Source organism: Talpa europaea (assembly GCF_964194135.1).
Source record: "Talpa europaea genome assembly, chromosome: 8".
Lineage (NCBI taxonomy): Eukaryota > Metazoa > Chordata > Mammalia > Eulipotyphla > Talpidae > Talpa > Talpa europaea.
Genome location: NC_140075.1, coordinates 16,076,450 through 16,092,954, shown reverse-complemented (window position 1 = coordinate 16,092,954; position 16,505 = coordinate 16,076,450).

The following is a 16,505-nucleotide window of genomic DNA, read 5'->3' as shown; positions in this document are numbered from 1 at the left end:
TGTCCTCTGGGACTGTGCCCTGGACAACCTCTGGGATTTGTGCTGGGCGGAGACGCTGGGGCCTGGGCAGGAGGGGGAGCCGAGGGACTGGGAATGACTGAGCACTACTGGTCTGTCAATTCAGTTCACTAAGAGACCTGATATTCAGGTTTTATCATGGAAATTTAAATTTTAATTTATTCACAAATTTATAGACACATATTTGGACAATACATCAATAGCACATTCATATGAGATAAAATATGAATTTGCTCACATAATGATAAAGCATAAATATATTGTGAGATTGTTTTATGTTGATAACACATTTTGTATTCAATATTGGAATATATGAGAATGTTTACTTCCTCTTTATTTTTTTTATACAGATGATGTCTCCAGGGGGGATGAATCTCATGGCCATGACGGAATTCGTCCTCCTGGGGTTCCCCACTCAGGGGACCATGGGCTTCTAGCACCCGCTGCTCTTCTCCCTGGTCTACCTGTGCGCCCTGCAGTGGAACGTGCTAATTGTCCTCATCACCACCCTGGACCGGCACCTCCACACCTACATGTATTTCCTCCTGAGGAGTCTGTCCCTCTTGGACCTCTGCCTCATCTCAGCTACAGTCCCCAAGTCCATTGTCAACTCACTGAGGCACAGCAGCTCCATCTCCTTCCCGGGCTGTTTTGTCCAGGTCTTTATTTTTGTTTTGTCAGCAGGTGCAGAGCTGACCCTGCTCACGGTGATGAGCCTTGGCCGCTATGCTGCCATCTGCCACCCCTGCACTATGAGGTCATCATGAGCAGGGACAGGTGTGTTCAGCTGACAGCTGTGTCCTGGCTGTGTGGCGGTCTCTATGCTGTGATGAACACAGCTGGAACCTTCTCCTTGTCCTTCTGTGGGTCCAACGTTGTCCACCAGTTCTTCTGTGACATCCCCCAGTTACTGGCTATTTCCTGCTCAGGAATTTTAATCAATGAACTTGTCCCCATTCTCATTAGTGTGGTGATAGATTCCTCTTGTTTCTTTTTCATCGTCATTTCCTATGTCCACATCTTCTCTGCTCTCAGCAAGATCCCATCCACAGAATGGAAGGACAAAGTCTACTCCACCTGCCTTCCCCACCTGCTGGTTGTGGTGCTGTTTATCTCCACTGGATGCTTTGCTTATCTGAAGCCGACCTCAGGGACCCTGTCCACGTCTGACCTGGTCATTTCTATGTTCTACACGGTGGTGCCCCCCACCTTTAATCCTGTCATGTACAGTCTGAGGATCCAAGCCATGAAGTCGGCTGTGAGACTTATGAAGGGGAGACTCACCAAAATGTCATAGAGAATATGAGTTCATGACTCGATTACAAGACAATTATTTTAAATTTTCACATTATTGTCCCCTTTATATTCTTATAATTTCATATAATCCCATTGTATAATTTACAAATATATGCTCATTTTTAAAATATATTTATAATGGCTTCATATATTCTGCTGCATATTAACTCTATTACCATTGATTTTTCTTTTTTTAACACTTAGTTGCACTTTGAATTCTCTGTACAATGAAGGTCACTGAACTTCAGCATCTGTCTTCTGTTCTTCATTTCTGTGCTGCCGCACGAGAGAGGCGATGGTTGTGTTTCACCTCAGTTGTCAGAAATTCTCTCACTGGGCAGCCTCCCCAGTCTCTACAATGCATCCGTTTTATGTCACTGACCCTCTTGGTCATGTGTGGGACCAGGGCCAAGGGGAGGGCAGAGGCCCCTTTACATGGTGAGTGAGGCCTTTATGGCATAAATAGGACCTTAGGTTCCAAGTTGGAAACTGAGTGGTCATGAACTCCTGTGGACATGGTTCAAACATGATGGGGTGGAGACCCTCGTGGAAGCTCCTGTATGGATGTCACTGGCATTTACCATAAATACACTTAGTGCACAGTGGACACCAGAAATAAGACAGTGCCTATGAAAGCTTTTACTTTCATGTGCAGTATAATTACTAAAAATTTACTAAGATACAGTGGGTAGGGTTTTTCATGGAACAATAAAGGAACTTAGGAAGCTATAATGGTAAAAAAAAAAAAATTGGCCTTGACCTGGCCTTCTGTGGATGACACACAAATAATTGCTAGTGGACTACACAGTATTCTACTATTTCCAGAGATAGTTGAGGAAGGGCACCCACAACATCACACCACACTTTCCTCATGTGTTTATCCCCATATATTTAATTACCTAGAATTTCTGGGAATTTGAGGACAATGTCCTTTTGGTCACATTATTATGGGATCTCAGAGTGCTTGTGATTCCATGGGTAGTAGGTTAAATTAGAAAAATCATCAGATTTACATATCATAAATAACACTATCATTTAGTGTCGATATAAAGACATAAATAATTTGAAGGAGATTTAAATTTGGGAAGTGAAATGCCCCCATGATTGTCACTTGCTGTCTGACCTCAGCTCCTCTCTGCATCACCTTAGCTGTACTGTTTCTGACATCGAATGTTTGAAAAATTCACGCCAAAATATTTCATGGTAAAATGTAGCTCCAACTGGATATCAGACATTTAACTCATTCTCAGACATTCACGCTCTGAGGGTGCTAATCAGGCTGACCTTGCCTTCAGCCCAGGTGAGGCCCATGTGGCACAATGTCAGTTTGGAGGCAGTCAGGAATGGTTAAAAGTGGCAACATCTCTATCTTTGAAGTTTTGGGTTAACAACATGCTGCTTTTCTTTTAAATCACTGGCATTGTAGTTTTTTCTGATGATAAATAACTTTCTTAATATTAATTCTTGATACTCTCATAGTTTACTGGACAACAGAAGTTATGGGATATAAACAGAACAAGGTTATGGGATATAATGAGAATTCAATGCACATATTGAATGAAGAAGCTGAATCAGACTATTATGAACATATACTGAGACTATTCATTGCCTACATTTTGTCACTTTTGTGTAACATAATTAAATTTTTTAAAATAATAAAACATTAACTGTCTGTAGACTGTATGGATTTAAACATTTCAGCACAATTAAAACTGTTGTGAACAACACAATATACACTAAGAAAACAAAGACCCCACTGAAAAAACAGATTAAAACAATAAACCACTTCAGTGTAGATGGAAGCTTACAAAATCAACACACAAAGAAAATCAATTGCCTTCTGATATGCAAAAATTGAACTAAAAGAGAAGTTAAGAAAACAATATCACATACAATCACAAGACTAAGTACCATGGAGTAAAAATAACAAAGGAGGTAAAGATACAAGAAAAGGGTAAGGCATTGTTAATAGAAATAGAAAAGAAAAAGAAATGGAAAGACATTCCCTGCCCTGGGATTCAAAGAATCAACATTACCAAATGCCCATCTGATCCAAAGCAACTTAGATTCAATGCAATCCCATCAAGAACTTCACTGGCATTCTCCAAAGACATAAAACAAACATTACTGAAATGTATATGCAACAACCAAAATATCCTGACAAAAATGAGGACAAATAGCAGCAGCAAACTTGCAGATTTCAATCTAAACATAAAGCTATGAGTTAAAGCAGCATGGTTCTTGGTCAAAAACAGACACGCAGAACAATGGAACATAACAAGGGCCCAGGGACCCACCCTCATCAGGAGGGACAGTGACTCTACGGCAGAGAAGCCAGAGCAGGCACTGGAGCAGGGAAAGTGGGGACCTGGTGCTGGGAGAAGCAGACAGACACACGCAGCAGAGTGAAGCAGGTCCTGCCCCACCCCCTACAGAAGAGTAAAATCAAGGAGGCAAACGCCTGTTTCCATGTGTGACGTCACCATCGTCATGCAGCAAACCTAAGGATATGACACCATGAGCAGAAACCCTAATGTTATACTCCATTTTGATAAGGTTAAAATTAAAATCATTCAAATATAATAACAGTTCTAATGTAAGTGCAGGGACAGGGGCTGGGGTGGAAAAGAACCGCAGGATACACAATTTCAGAGACCAGTAAAGTTTCTCTTCCCGAAGGGCTTGTGACTCCCGTGGTCACTCACTTCTGCTGGATGTCCATTGTCTTTCTGCCCCACTCCCCCTCCCTGGGCTCCCTCCTGCCTCTCTCCGTGTCCCTTCCCTCCCGCCTCAGGCCTTCCCGGATTCCCCTCACGCCCATCCCCAGGGTCTGTCCGTGAAGGGCACACGGGGGTTGTCAGCGACTGTCCAGCTGTCTAGACAGGGACTCAGGGCACTGTTATAACTGATGGTGCCCATCATGGTGGACACGATAGGTGGGGAATGGAACCTGGACATGAGGATTTCTCTATTCGCATCCATAGAGGCATGAGCCAGACACAAAATCACATCTACACACTGAGCGTGATAATTACTCTCTGAGACACACTGCAGGATGCTCCAATTAACACAGTCAAGTAAACACACTCTTTCCCTTGGGAGGAAGGTCCCTGAGGGCTGGAATCTAGACAGGGTCCAATACACGGATGCCAGCTCCAGAGCTCAAATAGCCCAGCCCTGAGGCCCTGCTCTGTCCATGAGGTGGCACAGGACAGGGTGGAACATCCTGTGAGTGCTCAGAGGCGTCCCCACCAGCGCTGACCATGGGGGCCAGACCGCCCTCTGTTCATGCCATGGGGACAACCTCAGGACAGAGACTCGACACGGCAGCAGGAACTTCCCCCCCAGACTGCAGGTATCTGCCCCCATTCGTTTGCAGGGGAGAATCCACTCAGACTTGAGGGTTTTCAGATCAAGCTTCATTTTAGACTGGAGAAAGTGCCGTAGTTAAACTATTCATTTTGTAAATCACGACAACTAATGCTGACGGGGCCCAAGTTGTCATGTCCCACATGTCTCATGTCCATCAGCCTGTGTGAGACTCAATGAGAGAAAACATATTCTCTTGTAATTTACAATGGTCAAGATATTGACTTTTAATACATTGATCATACTAGAAGATTTTGATTTATGGTAGATGTGACAATTATTGCTTCATATGAGATTGTAGCATCACCACACTCAATGTGGTTCAGATAGTAAACAAAATCACAAAGTTAATGCAATAAAATGTTTTCGAAGAAATTCCAGAGAAAATTAAAAATAGTATTTATTGTTAAATTCAGGATATTATCCTTTTTGTTCTAACACTATGACAGATATGTGTCAAGTATAAAATCAAAAACTCTTACAGCAACATGTTAACCGCTTCATGGCTCTGACAATAGCATGAAGCTGGCAGGGACATGTGACTATTTATGGACGTGAACTTGGGATTTTTCGCCAACTCCATCACTCAAGGATGGTTAGTGATTTATGAAACAAGTGACAGTATTTAAACAGGGCCTGCAGGAGATATATGTCAAAAGTGATTTTATCATTTTAAATTTTATATAAATCACTCAACAGAAGTCAACGTTATTGACTATCATGTATCCTGATTTATTTCTTTGTTTTTATTAAATTACTTAGCATTATTCCCACCAACATATTGCAAATATTTTATATCAGCACATTCTCCCAAAAATCCTGCCTCACCAGGGCCTGCCCCTCCATCATCCCACTGGGAGAGGAGAGTATGAGATAGGGGGTGGGGGAAGGAGAGAGGGCAGGGCTGCCCCGTGTGCAGACATCCCCACTCACGCACGGGCCTGGGGGGAGGAACAAACCCGCACTCGGGGGACCCAGGGCCCTGGGACCGGCAGGGACAGCCACACACACAGACTCACTGGCTCAGCCCTGGAGCGGTCTCCTCCCTGCACAGATGTGCATGAGTCTGAGGGGGACATAGGGGCCCTATGTCCCCGGGGTGGACGAGCCCATCCTGCAGGAGGGACGTGTGGGTGTGACCCAGGAGGAGACTCTGCAGGAGACACTAGAGGTGGAGGAAGGTCCTTTAATGGAACATCACAATGAGACAATCTGGTGGCCAGCGCCCCAGCCTGGGCTCCTGGAGGTTGAATGTGGGGACAGTGAACGGAGAAGCAGCACAGGACGTGGGCCTGAGCGTCTCTGGCAGGAGCGTGTGGGGGCTGTGCTGGGAATGCGGCTGCTGAGAGTCCACTGAGCCTCGACACGTGTGGCATTAGTGGTTTCCACAGTGAGTGTCTCGAGGGCAGGGCGTGGGTTACAGGTTTCTAGGTGGAGGGAGAGGATCAGTGAGTTTCCTGCTCAGAAGGGGCCGTGGATCTGATGGGCCTGACCCGGGACTCCAAGGGGCTGGGGGGTGGGGGCAGCGGATGGCTCAGTCCACTGTGCTGGGTGGGTCAGTGACAGACAGGGGAGGACAGTTTGTGGGGTTCTGAGGGGAGGGGAAGTGGCCATTCTTAGTGTAATGCACATGAATTGTTTGGACAACATTATGGTTTGCTTTCAGAAGAGCTGAAAATGCAGTGGTTTGACAGGACGGCACTGCTGGGAGAATGACTGGGGATGAGACTCCTGAGGACCAGGCATGTGGGTGCTGAGGAGCTGCTGAGATTGACTTAAGGTACCCAGTTATGTTCACCTAGGGAGAAAGGGCAGTGATGATTTCTTCCTCCCCACATTTATACAGATGACGGCTCCAGGGGTGACAAATCGAACAGCCAGGACAGTATTTATGCTCGTGGGTTTCCCCACCCAGTGGACTATGGGCTTCCTGCACCTGCTGCTCTTCTCCCTGGTCTACATGTGCGCCCTGCTGGGGAATGGGCTCATTGTCCTCATCACCACCCTGGACCGGCATCTCCACACCCCCATGTACTTCTTCCTGAGGAGTCTGTCCTTCTCGGAACACTGCCTCATCTCAGCCACGGTCCCCAAGTCTATCGCCAACTCTCTGAGGCACAGCAGCTCTATCTCCTTCCCGGGCTGTGTCCTCCAGGTCTTCGTGCTGGTTATTTCAGCAGGTGCAGAGATGAGCCTCCTCACAGTGATGAGCCTTGACCGCTATGCTGCCATCTGCCATCCCCTGCACTATGACATCCTCATGAGCAGGGACAGGTGTGGGCAGCTGACAGCTGTGTCCTGGCTGTGCGGCGGTCTCTATGCTGTGATGTTCACAGCTGGAACCTTCTCTTTGTCCTACTGTGGGTCCAACGTGTTCCAGCAGTTCTTCTGTGGTGCCCCCCAGTTATTGGCTTTTTCCTGCTCAGAAAATTTAATGAGCGAATTTGTCCCCATTCTCATTTGGGTGGTCTGGAGTATCTGCTGTTTTATTTTTATCGTCATTTCCTATATCCACATCTCTGCTCTCAGGAAGATCCCATCCACAGAAGGTAAGACCAATGCCTACTCCACCTGCCTTCCCCACCTGCTGGTTGTGGTGCTGTTTGTCTCCACTGGGCTCTTTGATTATCTGAAGCCGACCTCAGATACTCAGTCCTTGTCTGACCTGGTCATTACTATGTTCTACATGGTGGTGCCCCCCACCTTTAATCTCGTCATATACAGTCTGAGGAACCGAGCCATGAAGTCGGCTGTGGGGAGACTGATAAAAGGGGAGACTCACCAAAATGTAGTAGAGAAGATGAGTTGTGACTCTATTATGAGACACTTATTTTAAATTTTCCCATCATTCTCCCCTTTCTATTTGTATGGTTTCATGTAATTCCATTGCATGATTAAAGATATATTCTTATTTTTAAACTATATTTAATATGACTCCGTATACCCCTATAGCTTTAATTGTTTCTTTTGTTAACACTTAGATGTTCTTTGATATTCTGTGTGTACTGGTGTTTGAATTTCTAGCCTCTCTTTGCTGTTCCCCATTTCTGTGCTCCCGGCCGATAGGGGCGATGGTTGGGCTTCATCTCAGTTGTCAGCAGAGGTTTTCTAACTGGGGCAGCATCTCCAGTCTCTAAGGCAGCTTCCCCTCTAAAGTCACTGACCCCCAGGGTCACGTGTGGGATCAGGGGACACGGGTAGTATAGAGGCTCCTTTATTTGTTGAGTGAGGACTTCACAGCATAAATAAGGCCCAAAGATCCATAGTGAATCGAGTGGTCATGACCTTCTGTCGAAAAGGACCATACGTGACATGGTGGACACCCTCCCTGAATCTCTGGTGTGGGTGCCTCCGGCATTTACCATAAACTCGCCAAGCACAGTGGACACTGAAATAAGACAGGGACTTGAAATCTGTTATTTTCAGGTGCAGTATAATATCACTAAAAACTAACAATATATAGTGGGTAGGGTTCTTTAAGAAACAGTAAGGGGGAGTACCTGGTGGTACAGTGGGTACAGCACAGTGCTGTAAAGCTGTCCACAGCCTCTGCAGCACGGGTGCAGTTCCCGGCCAGCCAGGAAGCCACCCACATGATGGGGCAGACCTCTCCTGCCTCAACCGCTGCTCCCCTCAGTAGTGGATTTCGGTCAATCTGACTCTCACCCCCTTCCCCAGCTCTCACCCCACACACCTCTGTCCTGTACCCCAGCTCTTGTATAAATAAATAAATATAAAAAAAGAAACAATAAAGGAACTTAGGAAACTATAATGGTAAAATCAAAATAATAGTCCGTGGACTGCACAATATTCTAATATTCCCAGGAACAGTTGAGGAATGACACTCACAACATCACACCACACTTTACACATGGGATTATCCACATTTATTTAATTCCCTAGAACGCCTGGGTATTTGAGGACAGTGTCCTTCTGGGCACCTTATTACAGGGATCTCACCAAGAGTGTTTGTGTTTCCATTTGGAGTTCTTCAAACAAGAAAATTAGTCAGATTTACATATCATGAATGATATTATCATTTAGTGTAGACGTCAAGACATAAAGAATTTGAGGTTTATATTGGGTATGTGAAAAGCCCCTGAGGCACTTGCTGTCTGACCCCAGCTCCTCTCTGCTGACTGCATCCACCTTTGGTTTCCTGACCTGATGTCCGAGGTTTGAAAATTTCACACCAAAATATTTCAATATAAAATGTAGTCCCAATTGGACATCAGGCCCTTTAACTGTTTCTCAAACAGGACACCCTCTAAGGGAATCAGGCTGACCTTGCCTTCAGCCCAGGTGAGTCCCGCAGGGCGCATAGCAAATTTGGAGGCAGCCAGCAATGGTTAAAAGATGACATCATCTTGATATATAAACATCTGGGTTGACAACTTGTTACTGTTATTTTCAACCATTGGCATTTTTATTTATCTGATGATAAATAACTTTGTTAAAATTAATTCTTGAAACTGTCATAGTTTACTGGTCAATAAAATTTATGGGGTATAATGACAATAAAGTTATGAGATATAAGGAGAATTCAATATGTGTATTGAATTAAGAACCTGAATCAGGATATTATAAGCATGTGCTGAGACTATTCATAGCCTACATTTTGCCACTTGTGTATAAAATAAATATTAATTTAAATTAATAAAATATTAACTGCCTCAAGATTGTATGAATTTAAACATTTAAGCATATTTTAAACAGTTGTACAACATAATATACACTAAGAACACTAAAGACACCACTGAAAACAACAAATTAAGTCAATGAGCCACATCAGTGTAGTTGGAAGCTGACACAATCAACACATGAAAATCAATTGCCTTCCATATGCACAAAATGAACTAGAAGAGAAGTGAAGAAAACAATCCCACTTATAATCACGAGACTAATTACCATGGCGTAAATTAACAAAGGAGGTGAAGATAAAAGAAAAGACATTGTTAAAAGAAATAAAAAGACAAAGAAATAGAAAGATATTCCCTGCCCTTGGCTTGGAAGAATCAACATAACCAAATGCCCATCTGACCCAAAGTAATCACAGATTCAACATAATCCCAATAAGAACTTCAGTGGCATTCTCCAAGGACATAAAAAAAAAAATACTGAAATGTAAAAGACCCTGAACACCCAAAACAACACTGACAAAAAGAGGAAGAATGGAGGCAGCTAACTCCAGTCTCCAGTCCATACGATAAAGCTCTAATAGTTAAACCAGCATGGCACTGGGACAAAAACCGACAGGCCGGCCACTGGAATATAACGAGGGCCCGGGAACCCACCCTCATCAGTAGGGACAGTGACTCTATGACAGAGGAGCCAGAGCAGGCACTGGAGCAGGAATCTGTGGAAATGGTGTTGGGAAAAGCAGACAGACACACACAGCAGAGTGAAGCAGGTCCTGCACCACCCCCTACAGAAGAGTAAACTCAAGCAGATAAACACCTGTTTCCAAGTGTGACATCACCATAATCATGCAGCAAACCTAAGGATATGACACCATGAGCAGAAACCCTAAAACAATATTTCCTAAAGATTAAAAGCAAATTATCCCAACAAAAGGACAATTCTAATGTAAGTGTGAGGACAGGTGCTGGGGTGGAAAAGAACCGCAGGATACACAATTTCAGAGACCAGTAAAGTTTCTATTCCCGAAGAGCTGGTGACCCCCGTGGTCACTCACTTCTGGTGGACGTCCTTTGTCTTTCCGCCCCACTCCCCCTCCCTGGGCTCCCTCCTGCCTCTCTCCGTGTCCCTTCCCTCCCACCTCAGGCTTCCAGCATCCCCCTCACGCCCATCCCCAGGGCCTCTCTTTGAAGGGCACACGGGGTGGTGGGCGGCTGGGCGACTGTTCAGCTGTCTAGACAGGGACTCAGGGAAATATTATGACTGATAGTGCCCACCACGGCGGATACGACAGATGGGGAATGGAACCTGGACATGAGGATTTGTCTATTCACTTCCATAGAGGCGTGAGCCAGACACAAAATCACATCTGCACACCGAGTGTGATAATTACTCACTGAGACACACTGCAGGACACTCCAATTAACACAGTCAAGTAAACACACACTTTCCCTCTGGAGGAAGGTCCCATATTGCTGGAATCTGGACAGTGTCCAACTCACAGACATCAGCTCCAGAGCTCAAATAGCCCAGCCCTGAGGCCCTGCTCTGTCCATGAGGCGGTGCAGGACGGGGTGCAACATCCTGTGAGTGCTTAGAGGCTCCCCACGAGCCCCAATCATGGAGTGAGAGACCGGGACGCCCTCTGTCCTGCCATGGGGACAACCTCAGGAGAGAGACTCGACACGGCAGTGGGAAATACCCCCCAGACTGCAGGTATTCTGTTCTTAAACAGTTTTCAGAATGGAAATCATTCAGAATTGACTGTTTTTAGATTTCAAGTTTCACTTTAGATTTGAGAATTCACAGTAATTAAAATATCCATTTTATAAATCATGAAAACTAATAAATTCTGAAGGTGCACAAGTTTCTCAGTGTCCCACTGCCTTACCATGCTGGATGTGTCTCAGTGAGAGGAAATATTCTCTCCTGGAATTTAAAGTGTTCAAAGGATTGAACAGAACATTGTGGTGCATCGTGTATGTGACGATTACTGCTTCATAACTGGATTGGAGCATTCAGCACCCTGAGTTGTTCTGGGTACTGTATAAAAGCACAACAGTTAAAGGAATTACAATGTCATGACGAATGCCTCTTTATAGACATGAACTTTTTTTTTTTTCCAACTCCACCACTCAGGAGTCGTTAGTGACATTGCACAGGAAGAGAATATGCCAGAGCTTCTGTCATCATTACTGATATCAGTCCAAAGATGTCTATATCGTGGACCATCTCATTACATGATTTATTTGCCTGTTTTTATTAAATTATTAGGAAGATTCCACCAATGTGTTGTAATTATGTTACTATGTGACCTTAAAAATCCTGCCTCCCCAGGGCCTGCCCCTTCGTCACCCCAGAGTGAGGAGAGGGTGAGATTGGGGGTGCGGGGAGGAGACCGGACAGGGCTGCCCCATGTCCAGACGTCCCCATTCACGCACGGACCTGGGGGGAGGAATAAACCCTCAACTGGGGGACCCGGGGCCCTGGGACAGGCAGGGACAACCACATGCACAGAGCATCCAGCTCAGCTCCGTAGGGGCCTCCTCCCTGCACAGATGTGCATGAGTCTGAGGGGGACAGAGGGGCCGGGAGGGACCCGGGGTGGAGAGCCCATCCTGCAGGAGGGACGTGTGGGTGTGACCCCGGAGGAGACTCTGTGGGAAACGTGGTCTCTGGGTCCTCAGATGTGGGGAGTCAGGGGCAGGGAGATGAAGAGACGAGGGGTCGGACCAGGAGGCAGCAGTGAGGCCACAGGGGCAGGAATCTGACAGAGGAGGTGTCAGGACATGCCGCATGGGATGCCGAGCCCAGATCATTCAGTTCCGGGACAGTGTCTGGTCCTGGGGAGCAGGAAAACAGGGACCCGCACACCCCATCTCCCTGAACACCCATCACTGTCAGGCCTCCCAAGACCAGGGCCGTGCTGGAGGAGCAGGGACAGGCTCTCCAGGGTGGGGTGGGGCTGGGCATGGTCACATGTCCTCTGGGGCTGTGCCCTGGACAACCTCTGGAAGGTGTGCTGGGTGGAGATGCCGGGGCCTGGGCAGGAGGGGAAGCAGCAAGACTGAGGCAGTCAGGAGGGACAGTCAGTTCGGTTTGTTGAGAGGTTTGAGATTGTAATTCTTAAAGTTCTGTAGGGTCAGTGGAAATCTTCAAGACTTCAACAATTTTCAGGATATGTTTGGACAGTGTGATAAAGTCACCTCACATTAGATGGAAATGAAAGGTTGAACACAGCAGCGCATGCACATGAGGATACTAGATTCCGTGGGACCTAGAAGGAGTAATTACCTGGTAGATAGACTGAATCATTATCCTATGCTGACAACCTACTTATGTTCAATATTAGAATATTTGACAATGTTTTTTTCCTCTTTATTTTTTTTTTTAATGCAGATGATGGCCCCAGGGGTGACTAATCTCACGGCCGTGACAGAATTCATCCTCCTGGGGTACCCCACCCAGGGGACCATGGGCTTCTTGCACCCGCTTCTCTTCTCCCTGGTCTACATGTGTGCCCTGCTGGGGAACGGGCTCATCGTCCTCATCACCACCCTGGACCGGCACCTCCACACCCCCATGTACTTCTTCCTGAGGAGTCTGTCCTTCACGGACCTCTGCCTCATCTCAGCCATGGTCCCCAAGTCCATTGCCAACTCTCTGAGGCACAGAAGCTCCATCTCCTTCCTGGGCTGTGTCATCCAGTTATTCATGATGGTTTTTACAGCAACCACAGAGCTTCACCTTCTCACGGTGATGAGCCTTGACCGCTATGCTGCCATCTGCCACCCCCTGCACTATGAGGTCATCATGAGCAGGGACAGGTGTGTGCAGCTGACAGCTGTGTCCTGGCTGGGTGGGGGTCTCTATGCTGTGATGAACACAGCTGGAACCTTCTCCTTGTCCTATTGTGGGTCCAACGTGGTCCACCAGTTCTTCTGTGACATCCCCCAGTTATTGGCTATTTCCTGCTCAGGAAATTTAATGAGTGAACTTGTCCCCATGCTCATTACTTCAGTGTTGTGTATCTGCTGTTTTATTTTCGTCATCTTTTCCTATGTGCACATCTTCTCTGCTGTCAGGAAGATTCCATCCACAGAAGGGAAGGCCAAAGCCTACTCCACGTGCGTGCCCCACCTGCTGGTTTGTCTCTACTGCATTCTTTTCTTATTTGAAGCTGACTTTAGAGACTCCGTCCATGTCTGACCTGGTCATATCTGTGTTCTACACGGTGGTGCCCCCCACCTTTAATCCCGTCATATACAGTCTGAGGAACCAAGCCATGAAGTCGGCTGTGGGGAGAATCTTGAAGGGGACACTCACCAAAATATAATAGGGAAGATGAGTTCATTACTCTTTACAACACAATTATTTTAAATTTTCACATTATACTACTCTATATTCTTATAATTATAAAATACATATTTATAATATAATAAATAATAAAATATATATTAAATAAAATAAATGATAAAATATATATTAAAATAACTTCATATACTCTTAGTTTTAGTTGTTGCTCTTTTTATCTCTTAGGTGCTGTGTGATATTCTGTGTATACTGGGGTAACTGAACTTCTAGCCCCTCTCTGCTGTTCTCCATTTCTGTAGCTCCCGGCCAAGAGAGGAGATGGTTGGGTTTCTTCTCAGTTGTCAGCAGTTGTCAGCAGCAGTTTCATCTGTTGTCTTCTCAGTTGTCCCTTGGGCATCATCTCCAGTCTCTAAGGTGGCTTCCCCTCTAATGTCACCGACCCTCACAGTCACGTGTAGGAGCAGGGGTCACGGTAGGACAGAGGCCCCTGTACTTAGTGAGTGAGGCCTTCACAGTATAAACATGGCTGTAGGGTCCAAGTTAGAATCTGAGCAGTCGTGATCCACTGTAGAGAAGGACCCACACACCTGATGTGGCAGAGACCCTTCTGGAAGCTCTGGTGTGGGTGCCGCCACATTTACCATAAACACAATCAGCGCTTGGTGGACAGCAGAAATAAGAAAGTTAAGTTCCTGTGCAGTATAATTACTAAAAAAATTACAAAAATTATTGGGTGGGAATTTTTGAGAAACAATCTGTTCAAAACAAAATGATAGCTAGTAGCCTGCCTTGCATCTAATATTTCCAGAAATGTGTTAGGGATGCCATCCATGACCTCACACCACACTTCACAGAGTGGGCGGATGGGAATGGCAAGACAATGCCCTGGCCGGGCAGGTCATCAAGAGGAATCCCACACAGAGTGTCTGCATTTTTATGAACAGGTTGAATTGAAAAATGTCATCAGATTTATGTGCAAAAAGGTAACACTATCATTTGGTGTGTTCATAGATGTGCAAAGGATTTGAAGAAGATCTCATTTGGGAAGTGAAGCGCCCCGTGGGTGAGGCTGCTGTGTGGCCTCAGCTCCTCTCTGATGACTGTATCATCCTTTGCTTTCCCGTCTGTGACGTTCCATATTTGAAAATTTCACGCCAAATATTTCATGATGCAATGCAGTTCCAATCAGATATCCGCCATTCAGTCACTCTCAGATACTCACCTGGGAGGGGCTGAGTCAGACTGACCTTAGGTCCAGCCTGGGGATGCTCCAGGTGGAACCAGGCAAATCCGGAGACCAGCCAGGGGTGGTAGAAGAGGTGGCAGAATCCTGACCTGTGAACTTCTGGGCTGACAACGGCCTACTGCTCTGATAAGGGATTGGCCTTTTTATTTTTAGTGCTGATAAGTGACTCTGTTAATATTAATTCATGATGCTGTTACAATGGCCAATAAACATTATGGAATATGATGAGAATCCAGTGTGTGTCTTGAACAAGAAACTGGATATGACCATTCTAAACACATGTGCTTCACTGCCAACATTTTTGCCAACCTTGTATAACATAATTAGAATATATAAGTTAATAAAACATTAACTGCTCTAAGTTGTATGAATCCAAACATTTAATCACAATTAAAACCGTTGATTTCTGATTTTTTTTTCTTAATGGGCATTACTAAATGATTTATATCACTGTTTCTTTTCACCATGGTAACCTGCTGCTGGCACAGTTGTGGGGATTCAATAGCAACATTTTTATAAATCCTCAACGTGCCAGAAGTTGTGCTTTCCAACTGTTGATCCAGAAGGTCAAGGAATATATGACAAACTTAAATTCACCAGAAAGTATCAAAAGCCATAAGGGAAGGAAGATAATTATTGACCATGAGAAGCTGGAACGTGGGAAGCAGAACGCGCCTCCTGTGTCCTCGTGCGCTGGGGCCCGGGCCACTGCAGAGACTGAGGCTAGAATCCCCTGGAACTCCATGCCCTCCCCACCCCAAGGCTCCGCGCCAGGCAGCGCCCGCCACCCGCCACCAGCTCGGCCCGCCGCTGTCCTGGGCTGACCCTGCCGCACCCTGTTTAGGAAAGGCCTGCACCCCGCGGCCTCTAAGCCGCCCCAACCCTGGGCCCAGGCCCCAGAGCGCCCAGCCATGCTTCCAGCAGATGCGGCGCAGTGGGCGCGGACCCGCCATCCCTGGGTGCTGGGCCCGCCACGCTCTCGGCCCCTCCAGGGCTCCCCGGGCCCCCACTCGCCCTCTCGGGGAGCCTATGGCCTGGGCTCGGGTGCCGACCCCACGCCGTCTGGGGTCCGCACGGGGCCACACTTGAGGCGAGGGAGGAGCCTCAGGCCGCCGCACCCCCAGGCCGGGTCCACCAGGAGAGTCAGGACCACATAGATGCTGCCTCCCCGGGTCAGGGCCCGTGCTGGGTTGGGGGACAGTGACCCCCCTCCGCCAGTGAGGGGCACGTTGAATGCCAGGGATTCCCGGGCGGGGAGGTGACTACGGTCTTGGGGGGACGGAGTGACCACAGCCGGGGAGCTCGGCGCTGACCGCGAAGCGGGGGCCGAGCCCGGGCAGCAGCGGCCCACCAGGACCGTCCCCCAGGGGCCGCGGCTGAGCGCCCCGGGCTTGCTCCCACGCCCTGATCCCCGCGCTGGGTCAGGCGGCCTCGCCCGTCCCCTGCGCGGGTGGGGGCCGGGGGCTGGGGGGGGCTACCGCCCACAGGGCCCGGGTCCAGGCTGGGGACCCTGCAACCTGCCAGAGCCCCCAGGAGACCCGGGACAGCAGCTCTAGCGGGGAATGGCGCAGGTGGCCTTCCAGGCACGCCCGGAGCCCTCCAGGTGTCTGTGGGCACCCCTGGG